The sequence below is a fragment of the Equus asinus genome, chromosome 6 (genome assembly GCF_041296235.1).
Source record: "Equus asinus isolate D_3611 breed Donkey chromosome 6, EquAss-T2T_v2, whole genome shotgun sequence".
NCBI lineage: Eukaryota > Metazoa > Chordata > Mammalia > Perissodactyla > Equidae > Equus > Equus asinus.
In genome coordinates this window covers 9,907,726-9,934,572 of record NC_091795.1, presented here as the reverse complement: position 1 = coordinate 9,934,572, position 26,847 = coordinate 9,907,726, and the positions used below count along the sequence as shown (strand labels likewise).

At 42.2% G+C, this 26,847-nt stretch overlaps 1 long non-coding RNA gene across 1 annotated transcript in view; it reads left to right on the top strand.

Annotated features, from left to right (window-relative positions):
* LOC123286742 (uncharacterized) overlaps nucleotides 1–26,123 on the top strand; it is a 44,670-nt gene extending 18,547 nt beyond the window's left edge. The window contains exons 2-3 of the long non-coding RNA XR_006529532.2: nucleotides 23,664–24,747; nucleotides 25,490–26,123. This is a non-coding gene — a long non-coding RNA (uncharacterized lncRNA). The remainder of the gene's footprint in view (nucleotides 1–23,663; nucleotides 24,748–25,489) is intronic.
* The last annotated feature ends 724 nt before the right edge of the window (nucleotides 26,124–26,847 follow it).

The window sequence follows — 26,847 nt, the reverse complement described above, 5'->3', positions numbered from 1 at the left end:
GTGTAGGTTCTTGAGGAAAGCCCTCCACTTTGTAACTAATCGCCCCTGTGGTGTGGACTTCTGATTAGGGTCTTTTAAATGCTAAATAGCCACTCCTAGGGTTTTCATTTAAAGCAAATGTGCATACGTACCATACAGCACACCCTTGATAGTGAAGTATTTAAAGTAAATTACCACATGGGCAATACAGTATGCCGCATGATAGAGTGTGCGCCTACAGCGAAGTGGCCCTTCACGTGAAATACAACCATCGGTCCCCAGACCATTTCTAGAACATATAGGAAACACAAATAATGAACTAAATTCAACATTTGTGCCATCTCTTACAGTTCATAAGACATTCCCATGCAGAAGACTTTATTTAATCTTCATTTTAAGATGAATAACTCGTTTTAATAACAAAGAGCTCAAGATTTAGAGAGCTTGAGCATTCTACACAAGCTCCCTATTAGGGACTCCATTAATTTATACATCCTGCGTTCGCCTAGTGTTTGTTGACAGCCTCCTCTGTGCCAAACATCGGCACAAGTGCCGGGGACATGGTGGTGAGCAAGTGTATTGCTTTTTGATGGATAATCATTCACCTAAAACTTAGCAGCTCTCACAAGAAACATTTACTTTCCCACAGTTCCTGCACCTCAGGAGTCTAGGCATGGCTCACCTCAGTGCCTCTGGCTCAAAACCTCGCGAGGCTGCAGTCCAGCTGTCCCCTGAGGCTGTGACATCGCAAATCACAAAGGGACCTGAAGGCCCCGCTCACTCCTGTGGGCCGTTCTCACAGGGCTGCCTCATAACATGGCGGTCGGCTTCCTCCAGAAGGAGTGATCCAAGAGAGAGCTCCCCAGATGGATGCCACAGCCTTTCCATGACCTCTGATTCCTTCTACCATATTCTGTTAGAGCTAGTCAAGAAGTTCAGCCCACACTCAAGGAGGGGGATTCCACAGGAATCTGAGTCCTAGGTAGCAGGGATCATTGGTGAAACCATAGACCCTGTCCACTGGACAAGTCATACACTGCCCTCCTTCCGGGAGCTTACAATATGGTCATAGAGACAGCTATTACTCAAATAATCCCACTGACAATTCCACTTTTTTTAGTCATAATCGATTTATGTGCCATAAAGGAGAGGCATAGGCTGTTACAAGAGTGCATAAGACAGAGGCTTGAACTAGCCTGGAGAGTAATGGAAAGGTTTCTCTGAGAAGCGATATTTGAATGAAATTTGGGGGAGTCGGGGAAAGGGATGTCAGGGAGGCAGAGGAAAAGGCGCAGTCTGTGCAAAGGCTCCAAGGTGAGAAGAAACCTAGCTTTGTAAGGAACTAAGGGAGCATCACTGTTTTTATACAACTGTACACTTGGCTCTGGGCAGCACGGAAATTATTTCCCTCTCTTGGAACACGACATGTTGAGCAGTCCAGGGCTGCTGTGATGGTGGTGCCCACGTGCAAGGAGCTGGGCTGCTCCTGTCCTGTTCCCCCCTTGCTAGGGTGTTGCCCTTGTTCTCAGAATCACGACAGCCAGCCCCACATCTGCATCCTAAGCCGCAGGATTGGGGAACGAGGTGAGAGAAGAAAGAAAGACCCACCCTCTCCCTTTCAAGACATGACCTAGAAATTGCACACTGGCCGGAATTTAGGTACATAGTCACATCTAGCTGTAAGGTAGGCTAGAAAGATGGTCTTTATTCTGGGCAGCCATGTGTCTGGGTAAAATATAGAGATTCTGTTCTTCTGAGAACATAATAAGAATCTCTGCTGCAGTCTGTTCCTTTGACCACACGAAGAGCTGTGCATCCTCCACTGCCCCAAGCCTTATCTGGATGCTACATCCAGTTCGAAGCCCAGAATCTCTCAGCGGCGCTAAGTTCCCTCCAGCATGTTGAGATGTGGAACTCCATTTCTGGTCACCCAAGAACTAAAAGACAAATTATCTATCCTTGAAGCATCCCTTATACAATGGAGGAAAAGGAGCAGAGTCATGTGGGGTGAATTGCGTCTCCCCAAAACTCATATGCTGAAGTCCTAACCCTCAGTACCTCAGGATGTGACCTTATTTGGAAAGAGGGATGATGCAGATGTAATTAGTTAAAATGAGGTCATGCTGGCTTAGCGTGGCTCTAATCCAATATGACTGATATCCTTATAAAATGGAGACATTTGGACACGACACAGACACACACACGAACAAGGTGAAAGCCACGTGAACATGAAGGCAGAGCTGGAAAGATGAGTCCACAAGCCAAGGAACAGCACAGATCGCCAGAAAACCACAAAAGCTAGGGGAGGGGCCTGGAACAGGTCCTTCGCTCGGGGTGCTCAGGAGGGACCAACGCTGCTGACAGCTTGATCTCGGACTCCGGGTCTCCAGAACTGCGAGGCAATAAATCTGTTGGTTAAGCCATTTTCAGGCAGCCCTAGCAGACTGACACACAGAGTAACCGTAAGAACACCACCCCTTCCTCCGAATTTGAAAAGAGAAAGATGGGAAATTTACGATAGTCACTCATTCATAAAAAATGTACAAACGACCCGCCCTTCCCGTGGAGTAAAGTGTGTGTGTCCCTCCGGCAGCCCAATCCCGTTCTCTGGGAGGAGCACCCTGGGTGCTGTGCCCGGGCTCTGCCCTCCACAGCTCGTCCTTTCTCTTCCATGGCAACACGAGATGAGTGTTGGTGATGTGTCCTTCATGGCAGCCGTTGGACTTTCACAGCTCCCTCCCTGCCAGTGCCATTTCGAGGCCCAGGAGCCTCTTTGGCTTGAGTGGTCACAGGTTTTGGCAAGTCAAACATCTGACTTCTTTCGCAATATAGTTACCTCAAAAACCCAGTCGTTTCCTGGTCTATTTGCTTCTGGTCAGTGCTGTGTGCAAGTAACCTCAGCCAATTACCAATAGTTTCTAAACCTCAAGACTTTGGTTAAAAGACCAAACTTACTCGCCTGTGTTCTAACCGCTCCTCCTTCTCTCAACTTAATGACAGCAATTTGAGACCTTCTGAAACAATAGGCTTGAGAGGGAGGCTATGCCCTCTCCATCTAGTGTGTGACACTGGACTGGCATTTGTGCTCTCTTCTTGTCTCTTCTTCTTTCTTCTTCTTCTTTTACCTCTCTCTTCTTTTTTTTTTCTCTCTCTCATTGTCTGGTGAAAAAATAAATAAATAAAAATAACAGGAGGTTCCTGTAAAAAAGTTTGGATCACAATCTTATTTCTTCCTAAGCCTGTAGCTTCATCTAGGGGCACAGAACAGCTGGCCTTTTAGCTCAGTCTCTCAATCAACCAGATTTTGCACTGCAGACATTGAGCCCTGCGCCTTGCAGGACAAAATCCGCCTCCAACACTGCTCGCCACCTGACGACCCATAGCCTGAGTTCATCTCTCTCTGTTTTAGACCTCAGCCCGAGGCAGCAAGAAGCAGCCAGTAGTACCAATCAGAATTCTCAGTTTCCCCAGCCATTTCCCCCGAGAGCTAAGCCTTGATCAGTATGTGATCCGACTCCCAGCTTGTTGCAGGAGATGACTTTACCAGGCCTTTCCCATCCATGAAAAGAGTCACTGACCCTCCAGCCTGCAATTTCTGAGTTCTCGAAACTCCCTTCCACACAAAGCCAATGCACATATTTTAGAAACTTCTAGTTCCAAGTTCTGGTTTTTTCGGGGGTTTTTTGTAATCTTTTTTTTTTCTTTTGAGGAAGATTAGCTCTGAGCTAACATCTGCTGCCAATCCTCCTCTTTTTGCTGAGGAAGACTGGCCCTGAGCTAACATCCGTGCCCATCCTCCTCTATTTTATATGTGAAACACCTACCACAGCATGGCTTGATAAGCGATGCGTAGATCCACACCCAGGATCCGAACCGGCGAAGCCCAGGCCACCAAAGCAGAACATGCGAACTTAACCGCTGTGCCACTGGGCCGGCCCCCAAGTTCTGTTTTATTTGGATATGCTGTATGCATAGCTGTATATAAAAGGAATCCAAAATCAAAGCTACTTAAACTAAATGGACATTTATTTTCACTTATCTAACTGTTCATAGGTGGCTGACCTGGGGCTGGTAGGTGGCCCTGCTCCATTTGGTCGTTCCCAGTTGTCTCATCATCTCAGCTCTATGGTCCAAGAAGGCTCATTTTCACTTCCGAGTGCCAAGCAGCAGGGGAAGAAAGAGGGAAGAAGACAGGCATGCTTCCTCCTTCTAAGGACTTTCTCTGGAACGTGCACGATCACTTTTGTGCACATCCTTTTGCCTAGCACTTAATCAGTGGTTGCTAGGGAGTAGAAACAGTCTTTACTGTATGAGGTCATGGGCCCAGCTAACAACTGGGGCGATCTGTTACTCAGAGAAAGAAGAGAACACAAACGGAGACGACCAGCAGGTTCTGCCACAGCGTGAAGCTGGACAGCAGTGATAGACAGAAGAGGCCATGAGGGGAGGCTGATGGTGCAGCCTCGACAGGAAGTGTCCAAACTGGATGCATGTGTGCGTGAAGGTGGTGCTTTCAAAAATCACACGAGGATAAGAGGCGCAAACTTGTGCCCAGGAGACTGTCCGAGGAGAGCCTGGACATAGGTCTTCTATGTGTAGATATGTTATGGATGGGGGATTTTTAGAACAATGAGAAGCTACTGAACAACTCTAACTAGGTTAGGGACATGATCAGAATTGAGTTTTTAGAGATGCATTTTGGCTGCTATGCAGAAAATTGATTGGGAAGTAAATTCAAACCCCTATCGCCTGTCTCCAAACACAATAGGTTATTTAAAGGATATAGAAAGGCTCATTTGTTTCCACTTAGCCCTCCCTTCAGCCTCCTGCATTGCCTTTGTTCTCATCACTTTGGGTTAAGAGTAAGATTCATCTCCAAGAAGTGTCACGTCACAATTTTGTCTATACTTACATTAACAGGATTTTCAACAATGAGAAGTAATTATTGATCCTTCTCCTTTACACTCTTTAGCCAAAACAGTTTTCCAATTCATTTCTCACTTCTGATTCTTCATAACCTCATCTCCCCAACTATTTTTGTTTTTGAAGAAGATTAGCCCTAAGCTAACTGCTGCCAATCCTCCTCGTTTTGCTGAGGAAGACTGGCCCTGAGCTAACATCCATGCCCATCATCCTCTACTTTATATGTGGGACGCCTACCACAGCATAGCTTGCCAAGCGGTGCCATGTCCGCACCCGGGATCCGAACCAGCGAACCCCGGGACGCTGAAGCAGAACATGCGAACTTAACCGCTGCGCCACCGAGCTGGCCCCTCATCCCTCCAACTTTTGATCCATCCTTCTCTTTTGATCCATCCATCTCTTTTTCTGAACTGACGTGCCAGTGTCCTGAAATCTCTGGTCCAACTTTTGAGCTGCACATAACTCTACTTGTTTAGCTATGAAATGTAGCGTCTGCTGTCCGTGCTACTCACTAGTTCCATAAACCATACCCAAATGTTGACAGTTTGCAAAAGATAGTTAGTTCTATCCATCTTCCTCCATAAATCTAGGGTATTGTGAATGTACCCCTGTGTATCTGTTGAGTGCAGCACACTTTTTCTAAAGTATGGAACATTACAGATATGGCAACACTTGCACTGCAAAGATATTTTAATCCAGCAACTTCAAGTGCATGAAGGGAACTTGCTGTTTCGGTTCCACCATGAAACCCTTTGATACAAAGGTAATTCCTGAAGAGGTGACTATTCACCCCTGCTCTACCTCAGAGCAATCTGGGTTTTCCTGCTCTGGGATTTGTACTCATGCCTATGAGTGACGGGAGGAACTGGGACCCCGACTTCTGTGCCAGCCGATGCAGTCTTCATTTTGTTGAGTGGTTTCGGACATCAGCAGAGCTGGGACAGGGGGGCCTTCGTGTCTGTATGAGAGGACCTCTTCGTGATTCGCATAGCAGATCACTGTGTGATGATAACTTGAGAAGAGTTTGCAATGGGAATAGACACAGAATTGATCCTGGATGTTGCGAGGATGTGCTGGAGAGATTGGAAATTAGAGAAGAAGGGAAAGGGGCGAGTGGAAATGCCCACAGTTTCCTCTGGCCCCCTGAACTTGAGCCCCTCACTCTAACCTTCAAAACAGAAGCAAAAGAGGGCAGGAAGGACTCCAGGGTACCAACCAACCAGACTCTCCCTAGCATACGCAGAATTGGGTGCTACATCGTGCACACTGCAGAACACAGAGAAAAGCCCTCAAATCCAAAAATTGCAAAAAGTAAGGCCACAAAGGAAAGCTAAATGATTAGTGATGATTTAGCCTAGAATTAAGGTTAAAGAGAAAAGACTATTAATTTTCCTTCAAGTTAGAGACAAGAGTAGCTTCTGGCAGCATTTCTGAACCTCCACTCTGACAGAATCAGAAAAAACTCACTCAGCCACAAAGGGTTTAGGCTTGGAGGGAGAAATCCTTGGTGAGGAGTTCCTTCGTTTGTTTGTTTATAAAACCATTTTGGACTTGATTGAGAAGGCTTCCTTTTGGCAGCTTTTTAAAGATGCACAAATACAGAGATGAGAAGGCAGGGAGGAAAAAAGAACAAGAAGATGCAGGGAGAGAGAAAGAAAAGGGCTTGAACACTGGCAAATGTTTGCTGTTCGTGCCGTGGAGGGGGTTCCGACTCCTAGCGACCCTGTGGACAGCAGAGGGGAGCACCACCCAGTGTTTTTGCACCGTCCTCTCACCTTCCCGCGCTACATCAGACAATGCTCTGCTGCTGTTCACAGGGTTCTTGTAGCCGATTTTTCAGGCAGGTCCTTCTTCCTAGTCTGTCTGTTCTGGGAGCTCCGCTGAAACCTGTCCACGATGGGTGACCCCGCTAGTATTTGAAATTCCAGTGGCAGAGCTTTCAGTGTCACAGCAACATGCAGCCGCCACAGTAGGACGACCAACAGACGAGTGGGGTGTGGTTCCCTGATGGAGACATGACCCCAGGCGGCGGTGGTGCAGAATCTTAACCACTAGACCACCAGGGCTGGCCACCTGGCAAATATAGCACGTTTTTAAATGTTTAAAAAAGTTTTCATGAGTTGACTGGACGAGCAGTCAGGAGAGGGGAGGAAGAAGCTGAGATTTACCAACTTTCCCCCACCCCACCCTAAGCCTGAGCTTATATAATATTCACAACATATGAAGAAGTGGAAAAATGGAGTAGATGATATGATCCGCCTTTCAAAAAAATGTCAGGTGAGGAAACTGCTGCACAGAGCGATTAAGTAACTTCCCCGAGGGCACCCAGCTCACTGGTGTCAGAACCAATGTTCCACGTCAGGTGTGTCTGAGCCCAAATCACACACATTATAATTGGGCATCAGGGCATGTTGAGGTCAGCAAGGGCTCTGCAGCCCAGAACTGCTCCAGTGGCCCAAGGGGTCCCCACGGTGACCCCTAGATGGGCCAGGGGCTCCTCCATGTTCCCAAGGTGCCCTTTCACTCATACCATTCTTGTCTCTTAGAATCCTGTGCTCTGCTAGTTAATATGAAAAGTGCATTTCCACTTCTGTGTTAATGTCCCTTATAGTGAAGCAGAATACATACCTGCACACAGTAAAAATTCAAATGCTGCAGAAAAATGCAAGAGATAAAGAAAAGTTTTCCTTCCTTCTCCTGGCTGACCCCTTTCTGCAGAGGAAATCGCTATTGACAGTTTTGTGGATGTGCTTCCAGAAAAACGTCTAAGCATATAACTGGGTCCATATTTAATGAGGACCTTCTGTCATAATGTCCTAACCCAAAGGAGTGATCCATATTATGAGAGTTTGAGGTACAATAATAATGAGGCAATAATTTATTTTTGTGTTTTTATTACTTTTTGAAATAGAACTAATTGATGACAATAGCTAGGCTTGCTGGTAATTCTTTTGGATCTGGTGCTGTAGAGACTCCTTTTTTTTTAACTGATGTGTTTATCAGTTTCAGGGGTACCTCATAGTGACTCAGTGTGTATACACGTTACGAAATGGTCAACATGATACGTCTAGTTACCATCTATCACATAAGAGTCATTACAGTGTTATTGACTATATTCCCTATGCTGTACCTTACATCCTCATGACTGACTTATTTTATAACCTGAAATTTGTACCTCTTAATCCCCTTCACCTATTTTGCCTGCCCCCAATCCCTCCTCCCTCTACCCACCACCAGATTGTTTCCTGTATCTATGTCTGTTTCTGTTTTGTTTGTTCATTTGTTTTGTTTTTTAGATTTCACATGTAAGGAGATGATACAGTATTTGTCTTTCTCTGTCTGACTTATTTCATTTAGCATAATGCCCTCTAGGTCCATTCATGTTGTCACAAATGGCAAGATCTCATTCTTTTTTTATAGCTGAGTAATATTCCATTGTATATATACACCACATCTTCTTTCTCCATTCATCCATTGATGGGCCCTTAGGTTGTTTCCAAGTCTTGGCTACTGTGAATAGTGCTGCAATGAACATAGGGGTACATGTATCTCTTTGGATTAGTGTTATCATTTTCTTCTAATAAATACCCGAAAGTGGAATTGCTGGATCACACGATAGTTCTATTTTTAACTTTTTGAGGAACTTCCACAATGTTTTCCATAGTGACTGCACCAATTTACATCCCCATGAACAGAGCATGAGGGTTCCCTTTTCTCCATATCCTGGCCAACACCTGTTATTTTTTCTCTTTTTGATAATAGCCATTCTGACAGGTCTGAGGTGGTATCTCATTGTTTTGATTTGTGTTTCATTTCCCTGATGATTGGTGATGTTGAGCATCGTTTCACGTGCCTGTTGGCCATCTGTATGCCTTCTTTAGAAAAGTGTCTATTCAAGCCCATTTTTTAACTGGGTTGTTGGGGGTTTTCTGATGTTAAGTTGTGTTGGACATTAATCCTTTATAAGATATGTGATTTACAAACATCTTCTCCCATTTGGTACGTTGCCTTTTCATTTTGTTTACGGTTTCCTTTGGCTGTCCAAAAGCTTTTAAATTTGTTGTAATCCCATTTATTTATTTTTTCTTTTGTTGCCCTTCCCTGAGGAGACTGGTCCAAAAAAATATTGCTGAGATTGATGTCAAAGAGCTGACTGCCTTTGTTTTCATCTAGGAGTTTTATTGTTTCAGTTCTTACATTCAAGTCTTTAATCCATTTTGAGTTTGTTTTTGTATATGGTGTGAGAAAGTGGTCCAGTTTTATTCTTTTGCATGTAGCCATCCAGTTTTCCCAGCACCACTTATTGAAGAGACTGTCTTTTCCCCATTGTATATTCTTGCCTCCTTTGTCATAGATTAATTGACCATATATGCATGGGTTTATTTCTGGGCTCTCTATTATGTTCTATTAATCTATGTGTCTGTTTTAGTGCCAGTACTGTACTATTTTGATTACTATAGCTTTGTAGTATAGTTTGCAATCAGAAAGCATGATACCTCCAGATTTGTTCTTTCTTCTCAAGATTGCTTTGGGTATTCAGGGTCTTTTGTGATTCTATTCAACTTTTAGGATTCTGTCTTCTAGTTCTGTAGAAAATGCCATTGGTATTTTGATGGAGATTGCATTAAATCTGTAGATTGCTTTGGGTAGCATGGACATTTTAACAATATTAATTCTTCCAATCCATGAACATGGTATATCCTTCCATTTATCTGTGTCTTCTTCAATTTCTTTCATCAGTGTCTTATAGTTTTCAGAGTAAAAGTTTTTCACCTCCTGGGGTTAAATTTATTTCTAGGTATTTTATTCTTTTTGATGCAATTGTGAGTGGGATTGTTTTCTTAATTTTTCTTTCTGATAGCTTGTTATTAGTGTATAGAAATGCAAACAATTTCTGAACATTAATTTTTTATCCTGCAAACTTACTAAACTCATTTATTAATTCTAACAGTTTTTTGGTGGAGTTTTAGGGTTTTCTATATATATAGTATCATGTTACCTGCAAATAGTGAGTTTTACTTCTTCCTTTCCAATTTGGATGAATTTTACTTCTTTTTCTTACATAATTGCTCTGGATAGTACTTCTAGTACTATGTTGAGTAAAAGTGGTGAGAGTGGGCATCTCTATCTTGTTCCTGATCTTAGAGGAAAATCTTTCAGCTTTTCAACATTGGGAATGGTGTTAGTTGTGGGTTTGTCATATATGGCCTTTATTATGTTGTGGTATGTTCCTTCTATACCCACTTTGTTGAGAGTTTTTCTCATAAATGGATGTTCAATTTTGTCAAATGCTTTTTCTGCATCTATTGAGATGATCATATGATTTTTATCCTTTGTTTTGCTAATGTGGTATATCATGTTGGTTGATTGGTGGATGTTGAACCATCCTTGCATCCCTGGAATAAATACCACCTGATCATGATGTATGATCCTTTTAATGTACCACTGAACTTGGTTTCTAATATTTTGTTTAGGATTTTTGCATCTGTTCATCAGGGACGTTGACCTGTAATTTTCTTTTCTGTGTGTGGTGTCTTTGCCTGGTTTTGGTATCAGGATAATTCTGGCCTCATAAAGTGAGTTGGAAGTGTTCTTTCCTCTTCAATTTTTTGGAACAAATTGAGAAGGAGAGGTATTAACTCTTCTTTAAATGTCTCATAGAATTCACCTGTGAAGCTGTCTGGTCCCAGACTTTTGTTTTTTTTGGAGTTTTTTAACTACTGATTCAATTTTATTACTTGCAATCAGCCTATTCAGATTTTCTATTTCTTCATGATTCAGTCTTGGAAGGTTGTGTGTTTCTAGGAATTTATCAATTTCTTCTAGGTTTTCCAATTTGTTGGCATTTAGTTGTTTGTAGTAGTCTCTTACGATCCTTTTTATTTCTGTGGTGTCAGTTGCAACTTCTCCTCTTTCATTTCTGATTTTATTTATTTGGGCCTTCTCTCTTTTTTTCTTGATGGTCTGGCTAAAGGTTTATCAATTTTGTTTATCTTTTCAAAGAACCAGCTTCTAGTTTCATTGATCTTTTTCTATCATTTTTTTGGTCTCTATTTCTCTTATTTCCACTCGGACCTTTATTATTTCTTTCCTTCTACTAAGTTTAGGCTTTGTTTATTCTTTATCTATCTCCTGTAGGTTTAAATTTTTAGATCGTTTATTCGAGATTTTTCTTGTTTCTTGAGGTAGGCCTGTATTGCTATGAACTTCTCCCTTAGAACTGTTTTTTTGCATCACAGATTTTGGAAAGTTGCATTTCCATTTTCATTTGTCTCAGGTATTTTTTCTTTAACTTCTTCATTGACCCATTCGTTGTTTACTAGCATGTTTTTTAGTCTCCATTTGTTTGTGTTTTTTCTAGTTTTCTTCTTGTAGTTGATTTCTAGTTTCATACCGTTGTGATAGGGAAAGATGCTTAATGTGATTTCAGTCATCTTAATTTATTGAGACTTGTTTCATGGCCTAACATGTGATCTATCCTGGAGAATGTTCCATGTGCACTTGAAAAGAATATGTGTTCTGCTGTTTTTGGATAGAATGTTCTGTATATATCTATTAAGTCCATCTGCTCTAATGTGTCGATAAAGGCCAGTGTTGTCTTATTGATTTTATGTCTGGATGATCTATCCATTGATGTAAGTAGGGTATTAAAGTTCCCTGCTACTATTGTGTTACTGTTAATTTCTCCTTTTATGTCTGTTAATGTTTGCTTTATATATTTGAGTGCTCTTATGTTAGGTGCATAAATATTTACAAATGTTATATCCTCTTCTTGGATTGACCCCTTTATCATTGCTCAATGCTCTTCTTCATCTTTTGTTACAGTCTTTGTTTTAAAAGTCTATTTTGTCTGATATGAGTATTGCTACCCCAGCTTTCTTTTCATTTCCATTTGCATGGAGTATCTTCTTCCATCTCTTCACTTTTCAGACTATGAGTGCCTTTAGATCTGAAGTGAGTCTTTTGTAGGCAGCATATAGATGGGTGTTGTTTTTTTAATCCATTTAGCCACCTTATGTCTTTTGATTGGAGTGTTTAGTTCATTTAGACTTAGAGTAATTATTGACAGGTATGTACTTATTGCCATCTTAATGATTGTTTTCTGGATTTTTTATAGTTCTTCTCCGTTCCTTTTTTTTTTTTTCCCTAAGTCTCTTCCCTTGTGTTTTTATGGTTTTCTTTGGTGCTATGTTTGGGTTCCTTTCTCTTTATTTTTTGTGTATCTATTGCAGGTTTTTGGTTTGTGGGTAGTAGGAGGTTCATATATATTGAGCCATATATATAGTATTCTATTTTAAGGTGATAATTGCTTAAGTTCTAATGCATTCTAAACGCACTATATTTTTACTCCTCCTCCATGTTTTATGTTTGTGATGTCACATTTTACATCTTTTTATTTTGTGTATCCCTTAATTATTTATTGTAGTTATAGTTGATTTTACTGCTTTTGTCTTTTAACCTTCATACTAGCTTTTTAAGTGGATGATCCACTGCTTTTACTAAATAATTGCCTTCACAATTGAAATTTTTTCTTTCATGTATTTTCTTATCCAGTTATGGCCTTTTCTTTTCGACTTACAGAAGAATCTCTAATATTTCTGGTAAGGCCATTGTAGTGGTGATGAACTCCTTTGGTTTTTGTCTGGAAAATTGTTTATTTCTCATTTAATTCTGAATTATCCTGCTGGGTAGAGTATTCTTGGATGTAATTTTTTCCCTTCCAGTACTTTAAATAAATCATGCCACTCCCTTCTAGCCTGCAAAGTTCCTGCTGAAAAATCAGCTGACAGTCTTATGGGGGTTCCCTTGTATGCGCCTTATTGTTTTTCTCTTAGTGCCGTTAAGATTCGTTTTATTTTAACTTTTACCATCTTAATTATAATATGTCTTGGTGTGGATCTCTTTGGGTTCATCTCGCTTGAGACTCTCTGTGCTTCCTGTACCTGGATGTCTGTTTCCTTCCCCAGGTTAGGAAAGTTTTCAGCCGTTATTTCTTTAAATAAGTTTTCTGCACTTTTCTCCCTTTCTCCTCCATCTGGGACACTGATAATGTGAATGTTAGTATGCATGATGTCATCCCAGAGGTCCCTTAAACTGTCCTCCTTTTTAAAATTTTTTTTCTGGGTGATTTTCCTATTTTGTCTTACAGATCACTGACTCATTCTTCTGTATCATCTAATCTGCTGTTGATTCCCTCTAGTGTATTTTTCATTTCAGTCATTACATTCTTCAGCTCTGATTGGTTCTTTCTTATATTTTCTAACTCTGTTGAAGTTCTCATTGTGTTCCCCCATTCTTCTCCCAAGTTCGGGGAGCATAATTATGATCGTTTCTTTGAACTCTTTATCAGGTAAATTACTTCTCTCCATTTCATTAGGGTTTTTTTTTCTGGAGTTTCATCTTGTTCTTTCATTTGGAACATATTCCTTTGTCTTCTCATTTTGTTTGATGTTCTGTGTTTGTTTCTACGAATTAGGTGAAACAACTACCTCTCCCAGTTTTGAAGGAGTGGCGTTGCATAGGAACATCCTCTGTGTACACTCCGTGTCCAGGCCACTTCGACAGGCCGGCTGGAGCAGTGCAGGCTGAGGGGGTACCAGGGCACATTGAGTTGGGGGTGCCTCAGTGGGATGGATGGAGCTAGAGCAGGCATGGGCAAGGAGGCCCAGGATGTGCTGTGCTGGGGCAACCTTGGAGGGACGGCTGGAGGTGGTATGGGCCAGGGCTCGGGGTGTACTGGTGTGGCCTTAGCATGCCAGTGTCTTGTCTCTGCTCCCACCCACGCTATTAAGGTGGAGAAGGAATGCAAAAATTGGTGCCCGCTGGTGACCTACAACCCCAGAGAGAGTTCCAGCCATTCCCCAGCCATTTGGCAGACACGCTACAGTTAGTAAATGGATTTCCTTCCCATATAGTCTAGATGCCCTTTAAATGACTATTTTTTGCCATGCCCCAGGGCAGGGAAGACTGTACGCAAGCCCCTTGGTGATGTCCCTCCCTGCTGCAGGTCACTGTGGCAGGGGTGCGGTTCCCGTTGATACCATGTCTCCTCTCCCCTACCCCATCTCTGTGTGGTCCCCCTATCGTTTGTTGTGCAGAGACTGTTCAATTAGCCCTCAGTTCTTTTTCAGGAGGAATTACTCTCTATGTAGGTGTAGATTCGGTGTAACCCTGGGAGGAGGGAGGTGAGTTCAGGGTCTTCCTATGCCGCTATCTTGAAGCCCCCTCCAAACCTTCTTTATATACATCATTTCAAAACAGCCTTATGGAGTAGATATTATTATAGATTTTCAGATAGGATCTATGGAGACCTTGGAGAAGATAAGTCTCTTAAAGTCTTACGGCATAGAGGGATGAAGCCAGGAGTTGCACCTGCACAGTTTGACCTCCCATCTTGCATTGTTAAACACAATAGATCACTACTCATTCCAGAAATGTCACAGACATCTTGGACAAATAGAAAAAATAAGAAAAACACTACTGTCCAAATAAAGTCCACATTTTCATTTATTTCATTGTGTTTCCTGTTATGACTTTCTTTCTTGAACTTAAAATCTAGGCATGGAATCCCTCAACTGATTTAGTTACCTGATCTGAGAGTGTATTCACTCACAGAAAGTTCTACAACAGGAAAGGAATTCAGTTGCTGTTGATTATACAACAAATAATGAACTCATCTGAAAGAAAGGCTGTCCTAGAAAGTCCAGAACTTGCTCTGCAACTAAGGTAGAGGGGGAAAATGAGTGATGTAATTGCACATAGTCTTTCCATAAGGGCAGTTCTAGAAGGAAATCCAAAACGATGACAGTGGATGAGCAGGCAAGAGGTGGGACCCTTGGCCATCTGGAAGGCAGCTGGACACCAGTGGCAGAGCCTCTTAAGCAGCCCCTGACAGCTGACTGACACTACATGTTACCAAAAGGCAAGGAAGAAGGCCTGGATGTCACAGGTGCCAACCACCGTCATCTTTTATTTTAGATTGACACAGAACCACAGGACTGTTGTGAGGCTCAATAAAATACAATCATATTTTGGGTCCTCATAAGGAAAAGAATATGCTACACCTGAACGTCACTGTATTTATAATTTAATCACTCTTCAGGTGGAGGAAAATAGCTAGAGAAATTGATTTACAAACTGTCTTGCTGGGTCTAGGTATTTGTTTTTATTAATTATGAAGACAACAGGAATCTTAATAGCCTTCTTACATTAGAGTTTTATGGATGTTATTATTTTTTGAATGTCTTTAAGGAAAACTGACTGGAAAGCGTGAGTCACAGATCGGATTCTAAGAGTGCTGCTAAGCCATACATATTTCATATCACTCCTGAATGTGGCCGGATATAAATAGCAGCACAGATATTTAAGAGCTATTCTCACTGAAAAAAAAAGTAATTAATTGATGTTATACACAAAGGACTTCTCTGTTTTTGTTTTTGTTTTTTTTTTTTGGTAACCAGCACAGCTTTAATTACAAGTAATTGTTCTCAAAATCAGGCTGCTCATAAGTTTTGCATTATAGACAGTGATTATGCATCAATACACTAATCTATCACTTTCATTATTTCAGTCATTTGGGTGTGTAAATTTGTATTTAATTCAGGCAACAAACTAGGCAGTTCCCACTGTTACTTTCTATCAAAGTGTGCCTTTTTAAGGCACAATTTGGATGGTTTAGATTTTAATTCATTTGCTTTCACTTAGGAAAATAATAGTACATTGTTTTTTCTTTTGCTGACTACTAGGTAAATACAACGGCATCTAATGTACAATGAGCTGGGTTTGTTACTAGTTAATCGAGAATTTTACTACGGGTCCCTATATTTGCTACCTCATTATAATGAGCTGAAGCTTGTAGAAATTCCCCTACAGAAATCTCTTAGTGGATTAATAGGAGCCCTGACTTCATTCAGAATTTGTAGGTTTCTTTCCTCCCAAGTTAGACACTAAAACTGTTGCCTGGATCACAAATCCCAGTACACTATTTACTCTCCACTGGGTCTTTGTATATCTGAGTGAACTTCAAAACGCAAAATCAAAAGCCTTCCCAGGACATCTGATGGAAGCACATTAGCTCCACCTCCTCCTTGTGGACAACTCCACTATTTTCTTTTCTGATCTCTCATGCATGCATGCAGAAAATTCTTTATTTCCTGAATAAAATAAGTTTCCTTGAATGTAAGACAAATGGTGATGCTCTTTCTTTTTTTTCTAACTTGTTTTTTAGGTGTGATAGTCCAATTCCTAGACAAGGGAGTTTTAAATGAAAAAATGAAATTCTAAATCCTACTCATACTTATAAAAAAAATAAAGCAATCAAATGGTATCTTTGGTAAACATTGGCTGAATAACCTTCATAGAACATGCAAAAAAAATGCTTCAATTAAACTTGAGACTACGTCATCTGATGACAAACTATGCTGTTATCCATTTCAAAATCTATTCAAAATCAGAAAAATTGAACAAAATTTACATTTAAATCTACTCACTTTCTTCATTAATTCTCCTTTATTCAGCTTTCTGATTACTTAAATGTGCACATGATAGAGCTAACCAGTCCAGAACTGCACTGCTTTGCACACTCTAGCCTATCTTTCTTCCCCAGGAAGGGTTTTATTGAAGTCATAGGAATTTTGCCTAAAAAAACTACCAGTAATTTAACATTTATTGAAGGACTTCTGTGATCATAGATATTCACTGAGAATAGAACTCAAGATGAAAATAAAAGGAAGAAGATGATCATGGTAAAGGAGATATTCCTGTCCTTCTGAAGGAACTCATAATCCACAAAATAAAGTGCATACATGAACACATGCACGCAAGCACGTATGCACACAGCTCTTGTTCCATGTAAGCAGAGGAATATGGTGAAAACTGGAGAGTCGAATATTTAAGGACCAAGAGGACCTCTGAAAGTGGAGGGACCAGATTTACATCGGAGTTAATCTGGAGAGCTTCTAGAAACATAGTGAAATGAATAACTTTGCTTGTCACCAAATAAAGGGGGGCCCAAGTCTGATTAAACAATTTTTGTTTCACAAGGGTTATTTAACCAATGATTACCGGTACTTTACCAGAGTATTTACTTAAGTTAAAACCTTAAAAAGTTGTTTTTAGAAGAGGTAAAAGGTTACAGGTTGTGGAGTCTCCAGGGCAACTGAAAGACAAAAAGAGGTTTCCAGAGCAGAACCAGCAAGTCAAGAGCAAAAGGAAGTTGGAGCGCGTGAGAACGTGCTGTCTACACAGGACTGGTGAAGAGCAATGCAGTTAATTCCTCGAGGATAAATGACAGAGGAAGGAGGGACTTTTAAAGTCAGGTAGAATTTCTCCAACGGGCCGTAGGGAATTATGGCTCTCGCCTGTGTTCACATCGTGATTACTCTCACTTTACATATTTCTTGCTTAAATCAATTTAAACCAGTCACCTAAACCGAAGATTTATAAGAATAACATGTACTGTAATATTATGTGTTCACCCTCTGCCTACAGGATCTCAAAGCACGTCAATCTAGCAGAAAATAAGCAGTTATATAACATAATATAGGAAAAAAAACCCAAGCACTAATTTACATTTTAAATTTTCATTCTCCTATTAGTGAGTGTCAGTGCATTGTCTAAGACTTCAGTAATCTGAGGGCGACTCTGCCTTTAAACACACAGCAGAGGCAGGCCCTGTGGCCGAGTGCTTGGGTTTCCATGCTCCACTTCCAGCGGCCCAGGGTTTCACCGGTTCGGATCCTGGGCGCGGACAGGGCCCCACTCATCAAGCCATGCTGAGGCGGCATCCCACCCAGCACAGCCAGAGGCACTCACAGCTAGAATACACAACTATGTCCTGGGGGTCTTTGGGGAGAAGAAAAGAAGAAAAGTAAAAAATAAGATTGGCAACAGTTGTTAGCTCAGGTGCCAATCTTTAAAAAATAAGTAAGTAAATCAATCAACCCATCAATCAATCACACAGCAAACCATTGAGGGGAACAGTGAACCCAGCATGGACTCTGTTTCCAATTATTTACGTGACCAAGAAAAGCTGAACATGACTACGTACCCAACGAATGTGCTTTATGTGTAGCTTTTCTGTCACTTGTATTTGCACTTATTAGGGACTCAGTAAGTAGTTTGTGAACTAAAGAGACTAATTTGCCTCTTTACAATGCGACTCGTCCTACGTGCAAAAAGAACCTCAGCGACACATCAATGAACCCAGATAGTTAATGGACGCGAGACTCCCCCTTCAAGTCATATCAAGAGCAAAGGCAAAAGTTTTGAGTTGCAGGGCAGCCGAGTGATCATCCCTTAGCTTAAACACACCTCTATCTATTGTGTTTGTTTCCATTTCCATTTAAAGGAGTAATTCTGCAGTGACTAAACAGATGAGCAATAGGTCCCTTTCGTAAAAATTAAAGATTTATAAGCAAAAACATAAATGGATGTTGTTAGAAATTTGGAATCTAATTTACAAGTATCCAATAAAAATTTTCAACTGTAAAACTGAGATATCCATATTGACTTTTATTGTGTTGATGCAAAATTTTGTGGCGAGAGATTATTTACAACGTTAGGAAACAATGCCATTGCTGGAGAAATTTTCTTGAGGTTGCAAGGTAGGTTAGTTAACACTTTGGCCATGAAAGAAGTGTGTCCTTTAGCACTTGTCATGCAGAGAAAATAAAGGCTGAGCAGCTGAAAGTAACTGTCATACCAAGAGCAGATGCGAATGCTCCATTCAGCATGCGCAACTCAAATACTCTCAGCAAAATGAAAGGGTTACTACTTTTGCCAGATAATGGAAGGTCTTCACCAACGGAGTACAAGGGCGGCTGGCAGCCAGCCTTGCCTGGCTCAGTGGATGGAGTCGTTGAAGTTCTCACACCCAGTGGATTTCTGGAGGAAGGCATGAGGGGAACTGCGGTGCTGTGAAAGTGATGCTGTCTTTTCTGAAGAGGCGTTTTGCTGCTTTTATCCCCTAAGTAGAGGCTGCTTCGAGTGATGCTTGCAAAAGTCATATCACTAAGCAGGCTTTGAGTCCTTAGATAAGACTGTAACCTTCGTGTGCCTTTCCTGGGCATGGCAACTTGGCATCTATTTTCAGCTCTGTTATCAAACATCCAGCAGTAGACCAATTTTTTCTGAGGGACATCACAGCCCCGAGCAGGAATATAAAGACTTTATAGCCTTCCCCTTCAGGAAGCTTACTTAGACGACACATACATCCGTAAAGAGACAATAATTCCCTCTTCTAGGCAGCACATCATCTCCACGTGCGCATAGAGGAGCCCTCAGGAAAGACAGCAATCTTCAGAGGAGAGTGGCCAGGACACTTGGCAGTAGTGTAGGATACGCTGCAGCACGGTGGCTTCAATGCGGGAGGAGGCAAGGAGCAGGTCTGTGACCAAGCACTGGGTCTTGGGATGGCTGCTTCCCGTCCTCCACACATGCTTGTGTCTGTGACGGGCTGTCTGAGGGACTCTAGCCGGGCAGCCGTCCACCCACTGCTCAGCCTGGAGGGGTCCTGTGAGCAAAGCCTTCTTGCCCCACTTATCCTTGTGCTAAAATTACAATCCGCCCCAGTCAAATGATGCTCACAGAGAGCAACAGAGAGCCGGCCAAGAGCAAATTTTTCTACCTAATCTCAACTTTTCTTTCTTTCTTTTTTTTTTTTTTTTTGAGGAAGCTTAGCCCTGAGCTAACATCCGCTGCCAATCCTCCTCTTTTTGCTAAGGAAGATTGGCCCTCAGCTAATATCCATGCCCATCTTCCTCTACTTTATATGTGGGACGCCTGCCACAGCATGGCTTGACAAGTGGTGCCGTGTCCACACCCAGGATCCAAACCAGCGAATCCCTGGCCACCGAAGCAGAGGGAGCAAACATAATCGCTGCACCACTGGGCCGGCCCATCAACTTTTCTTTTTTATTAGCTGGTTTGTAAATAGGCCCAACTTCAGAGGTCTCGCTGGGCTGGGCCGGGTTGTTTACAGGGTCAGGGAATCATTCATGCTGTTACTTCTTTTTTTAATTTAATCAGATTTTTCAATCTTTCCAATAGCATCTGGACAATCTTTCAATTCTTGTCTGGTGATAATGAAATCATTAAAAAATGTACCAGAACCCCTTTTGCTTATCTCTGTGCCATTTGGAACATATGTGCATAAATTGAACACCACTTGCTCGTTGGTTTTCTTTCTGTTCTCTCTCCCCTTGTTCTTAAAATCCCCATTTGAATTCAGTCACCGAAAGAGCCGGGTATCTGAGTCAAGTATGATGCCGGGAGGTGCGCCTCCGAGTCCTCCACATGGCTCCCATCTAGGCGGCAAGCCACACTCTACTCAGCACATTTTTTGGCTTAAGTGACCTAGAGTCTGGGGTCTTTTTTTGGTGAAGATTTTCTTTAGCTTCCCAGTTGATCTTATAGCAATAATAGCCACCCCAGTTTGGGCATTTCACAAATAGCTCATAGATGACCGTGGGGAATCCAACTGTGCTTTTGGGACTAGCAGCTAAACTATCTTAGCACTCTTGACATACATCAAAGAACTCGCCCTTTCTTGGAAACCACGTTGCCAGCCTTTTCCAGCCACGGGGCCCGTGCAAGCAAGAAGAGAGCAATTCCGGCTGGTCCCAAGAGAGGCCTCCCTGGAAGAGATGCGAAAGACTTTTCCAGAAGGAGCTTGCTCCAAAGCATAAAAGGTTCAGCCTCCAGCCGATGATTCAAAAAAAGTTTTTAAAGCCTTTTTACGGAAACAATTTAAAGCCAGCTGCACTGATCGATCAGTGATTTGATTTTGCTTTGTTAGGAGGGATTTGTAATGTGCTTTTAAATGTTTTTGTTCCTGGCCTTCATTGATAGCAAGTTCTGCCTGAGGCTACTTCTCAAAACTCGTCACTGGAGCTTTCAAGTCTGTGAATAACAAGAATAATTTTAATCCGGACCTCTCTCCCCTCCTTTCTCTCTATACGCAGAAGGAATTGTTGGGGGGGGGGGGTGTCAGAATTGTTCATCAAATTCTGCCAAATGTAAAACCTATAAAAAGGAGTTACTTGTCTTTAAAAGAAAAGGGAGAGCAAGGGAGAAAATTCTATTTACAAAGTCAGAGAGAGTCAAGTGGATTTCATGTTCTCAAGTACGTTCAGTTTGTGTCAGAAAGTGTCCAGCTCTTCAAGGCTTGTCTGCCTGGTGCCCGCTGCAATTAAAAACTAAAGTCCAAAAAATACCCAAATCATAGCAGAACATGCTATTTTTATAATAAATAGATTTTATAGAAACTTTTTAATTAATAGCTTTTAAAGTTTGTTATTGCGCGTTTAATGGCATTGTGAACTATCAAATTTATGTTCTCTAAACTACCACAAAATAGTGCTTGTTCTATTATTACAGTCTGAAATTATAGTCTAAAATAATATAGGCTTTACTATAGAAACTGTGCTCCTAATTTAATCACTTCTGATATCTCCTAGGCTTATAGAAACCCGGCCTTTGATTTTTTTAATGACATGCACACGCATGTTATTTTTTATAATGTAAGCATATGCTTACACATGTATGATCTTTGTGAGTTTATTCAGCGAGAAACCAAATATGTGAGGAAAACAGACTTTTGAAGTGGCGCCTTAATTGTCTGTCATGCATGTTCCACAGATCATTACTGAATGTTTACAGGTCCTGCGTGGGGTGACTTTACACCAAAGGAGAAGGTAACATATCTTCATTGTTTATAAAAAAGACAGCTCCTAATGGACCATATTAGCTTTAACACAAACTATTAAATCCCCTTCATTAAATTTCTCTGTGTTCAGTCTCAGCATCTCGTTAGCTCTGGGAAGTAGGTGCAAACTCCGAAGGGAAGCTGAGCACACATTGAGACGATTAGAGACCACGGTTATTAGATAAGCCTCGGAGGATGTTTTTCTTGGGCGGCTCACAAGCATTTTGAAAGAGTTGTGTTCCAGGTTTGAGGTCCCGTGTTTCTTCCTCTTAAACCACGAGCAGCTGCAGCACATGCCCCACTTCTGCCGGCCCTGTAATGATTTCCTTCCTTCGGAGGCTTCGGGAGTCCTCCTTCTGCCCTGTGAAAAAAGGGACAAATATTTTAATCCAAGCAAAATGCTGAAGCAGGTTTTGTTGGTTTCAGGGAAGAAACTCAATACAGCTCCAGCGCTGAGTGTAGGCCTCAAATTGGAACCATCTGGGCTGCAGAAGGGCTCCGAGACCTTTGGGCAAGGCAGGGACAGGCTTGCCTAGGGCTGCAGCCCATCCACCTGCAGAGACGCCGTCGTCTGGGCAGGCGGCTGGACTCCCCCCAGGAGCGGAGCCTCTCACCCAGCAGAGAGCCCGCACGGCCTGGCACTGGCGGTTCGGAATGTCAAGTAAGGAAGGGTGACAACTGTTCAGGCGACAACTTATTAAGTAAATATTCCTCATCACGACAGGAAGCCATCGTTATTCTTTGGGAACATATCTGACACAAACCAGACAGAAACACACATTTCCTAACTATTTCTTTTTAGCGGTCAGGGGAGAAAGTCTTCAGGAAACTATAGGTGGGTGTACACGATATTTTCCGAGTTATCCTTAAAGCTAGAAAATAAAAGGTGTTGGAAAAGCCATGCATGCGTGTTTTGAGATTCTCTGTCCTCTTCTCATTTTTTTGTTTACAGTGTTGTTATTCTTATTGGCTCAGTTTATTTTCCAGCTAAGTGAAAGCCCTTCTCCAGTGTGCTCTAATATCTAAACACAGAATACGGAGGCAGCTCCTGGGAGCTTATTTTAAATAAAGCATTTTTGAAATTTTTCTATTTGCAGACTCTCCATGGCTGAGGGATGAGGCTATCAACTGAGTTTCAAACAAAAAGGACCAGGGTCTTTGCTTAGACAATGACCAGAAATCTGATCACTTAATTTTAAAACCAGCTCATAATATATATTCTGGAAAGAAAATGGGACACCAAGAACAGATCGAAATGGTACACGAGTTGTCCATTTAATAAACATATTTTCCAAATATGGGTTGGTGAGGAATATGTCATTTTTAATCTGAGTTTTAAATTGTTTACTCTAGTTAACAGCATAACTACTACAGTGTGGCCACTACAGAATCCTAATTAATATGACCGGACGCGACACCTTGAGAGAGAGAGCCCCACGACGACCTCAGCACGGACGGAGGTCGGAGGGGACAGGGGGAGAAATACTCAGTCCCTGGAAAAAGTGGCAGTTCAGGGACAATACAGGAGAGGTTGTTGAAATCTTAAATTTAGTTAAATTCTTAGAAGTGTAAATTGATCTAGCTTCTAATCTTTTAAAATAAGCCATTGGACTGCCCTTTTTTGCTTATTTTAATTAAATGTATTGGCTGACGGAAATCATACAGTCAAGATGTAGATAATATACATATAGACATATTTTTTAAAAATATTTTTGAAAATAAAAACTGTCAGCCCAAATACATATATTTTTTATCTCTAAAGGGAAAATAGGCGTTTAAAAATAATATTTGGATAGCAAGGCTCACAGAACATCCCTCATTTTCCAAAGTTCTAAGAATATAAAGGATGTGTACGGTGAAGGTTTCTGAATGCGTTTCAAGGGGCGAGAAGGCCGGTAAAGGACTTGGTCCTCAAGTGTTCGCACCCCTCATCCCAGCTGGCTGGGAGGCGTGCAGGAGGGCCCTGTGCGCTGGGCTTACTGTTTTTTGCCCTGTTCCAAATTTATACGCATGAATCTAAATTTTTAACCAAATCTTTCTTCTCTTTCCTCTTGAGGATGCTTCAAGCTCCTGCCTACGCACCCAGCTGCACCCAGAGACATCTTCCTCCCTCCCACCTCACCAGCCGGCACCACCGTTCAGCCACAGGGTCAGACTTAATGGAGCTGAGCACACTTCCTATCAAGCTTCCTGTGGAAAGCCAGTCAGCTGAGACTGAGAAAGGCCGCCACACGCTCGAAGTCCCTGGAAATCAAACGGGGAGCCGGGCACGGGGGCAGTGGCCCTTTCAGGCTATTGCTTTGATACTTTTGATACGGGCTTGGGTTTCTCTAGAAGACTCTGGCGCTGCCTCCTCCATGTAGCTCTGAGAGAACATCCATGCCCCTTGTCTGGGCCACGGGGCCTAGGCAACTCCGATGAGTTGTGAATTTCTGAAAAGTACCAACGCCTAGACTCAGGAAATTAAGAAATTCTGCCATGTGTCTTCATTAGTATTTTTCAGTGCAGGGTTTGATATCATCAACTTAGCCCCTAAATTAAAGCAATGAATATAACAGTCACAATGCAATAAAGTCAATGTTATGATAGTTTTATTTGAAATGTACTGTTCTCTACAAGTGGGAACTAATCGATATAAATATATTACACATACATTATTTGAGAGAAAGCCCACCGCCTTCTTAGGAAAAGTGAACAGCCGAGAGTGGGCAATTTCAGACTGATTTATGAACTGAGAAAATCCTTCTGTTTTTTTTTTTTAATTTTTTTTTTTTTGCCTAAAATGGTCAGGAGGTGATGAAGACTGACTTCCCAGCCCTTCACTGCCAAATCTTAACTTTCTGAAAACTTACAGAAATGCTTGATTAAAACTAGAATAAAAATCTCCAGTTGCCTTCAGCAAACCACAGCACAAGGGTGGGAAAAACAGTGCCAGGTTGCAGTTTAAGTATAGTTACTTGGCGCCTGCTGAAAGCACTGCTCCCTTCCTGTTTAATAATTAATTCAACTTTAAAGCCCCAAGGATCTGGACTCGGCACCAGCTTCACAAAGCAGTACAGAAACAAAATGCTTCCAGAACCGGAGGGGGGACGGAGGAAGAAAGAATCTAACATTTCAAGAAACATCACCACATGGGGCCGGTGAGCGGGGGTGGGGTTTGGAGGTGGAAAGAACCAGGGTGGAGAAACTCAAAATAAAATAAATACACACAAAAGCAAGGTTATTCACGGCCACTGGCACCAGGACTGGGAGGGCACAGTGAGCCAGAAGTCATCCATTCGGGAAGCAGGCTGGGTGCCCAGAGGCTAGTGGGACCAAGAGGGTAATAGGCTCAGTCTCTGGAAAAGGAGAGACCCAGCTCCCTCTTCATTAGTGGCCTCTGCTCATTAGTCAGAGCATCGCACTGGAAAAGGCATCAAAGGCAGGCAGTCGCCCCTGCCTTCGCTCCCCTCATCCTCCACCCAAGCCCCAGACTCACAGTTCTACCAGGGACAGTCAGGGAACGCTCTGAGGGGAGGGTGGCCCTGGAGGAAATGTGGACACGCGCGCGCGCACACACACACACACACACACACACACAGCTGAAGGCAGAAGGGAAGGACCTACCGAGTGGTAGCCGCTCTGTGCACTAACAACAACATGGAAGCCAAGCAAGTCACCAGACTTACAGATTCAGTTACAGAAGGTGCCACCCAACACGGTGGCAGGTCACTGCAGAAAGGAGCCAAATGTCTGGTGGGGTGCCTTGCACTGTGCTTTGTGATTTTTCTAATTCGTTTACTTTCTCTAAGCTGGTGAACCCAGTGCAGAAAGTAATACACTGTGGACGCTTAAAAGAGACAGAAGCCACTAACACCTTATCAAATCTCTTATCACACCCAGGTATGAGGAAGAACTTTTCCAGAATGACCACAAGCAGACCCACCTGCAACCACACAATCCAGTATCAAACTGCACGGAGTGTGTTGTTGTATTCCAGGAAACCTAAGCACCCCAAAGCCTGGCAAAGAGATGGTGCGGACCAGCAACAAATGGATTAATTACACGAAATGAAGGCCCGGGCGGCCGGAGTAAAGAGGAAAGCTATTTAAACATCAAATGTATTTACTTTTCGCTTATTATTATTATAGAGGAGGCATGGCATGGAACACTCACATACATCCTCTGAGACCATCGTAGGGTATTTCGAAAAAGACATTCAAGTAATTAAATGGTTGAGTTGAACAAATAATGACCTGAATACTTTTCCCAATCCCTAAAAAGAGATGTTTTTAACACTCTATGATTGTCAAAACTATATGGATTTTCTTTATATGTCACTTAATACATAAATTAGTTATAAACGTTTAAATCACACCTCCTTCATATCTTTTTCTCCCATGTCAGACTGATGGCATTGCCTTGAAAATGCAGCAGCCGTCTTTCAAAAATAAGCTTTGTATTCTTCTCGACTGAGTCCACAAAACTGCCAAATGCAAGTCTGAAACTAGTTTCCAGTTATTAAACAGTTTCAAAACCAGAAGGTCAATATGTTTTCTCTATTTTTGAGTCAGTGAACATCTAGCTGTTATTTTTTATTTTTCTTTATTTTTTTGCTGAGAAAGATTTGCCCCAAGCTAACGTTTGTGCCAATCTTCCTCTATTTTGTATATTGGTTGCTGCCACAGCATGGCCACCGACAAGTGGTGTAGGTCTGCACCTGGGAACCGAACACAGGCTGGACCCTGTCGTTTTTATTTTTTGATTTCAAGTTCGGATTCAAGCTAATGTCCCTGTTTTCTTGTGAAGCTCATAGTGGTTGGGATCAGTGAGGGATATGACCTCAACCAATTTACCTAACCTTGCCGTGCCTCAGTGTCCTGACCTGGGAAATGGGGATAATCGTCTTTGTTCCCTCACGAAGTTGAGATGAGGATTTAGAGGCATCGTGCGTGTGGGGCCCTCAGCACGATGCTAGCTGAGCACAAAGCTCACGTCAGATCCCAGAATGGTGGCCCTTCTGCACTTCCTTGCCAGGCACACCTTCCTTGCCCTCCTGGGTTGCGAGTATTTAACCCGCTTGGGATGTTCTGAATCCTCGTGTGCTCCCTTTTACTTTACAAAATAGGTGAGTTTTAACCATTTGTAAATTCAATTTCCGTGAGGCCAATCTTATTTCTGAGACACAAGGGCGCTTCCCATTTAAAGGACCCTCACAGCGGATCCTTTCTTAGAGTAGCAAATTCCTTTGTGGTGAGAGT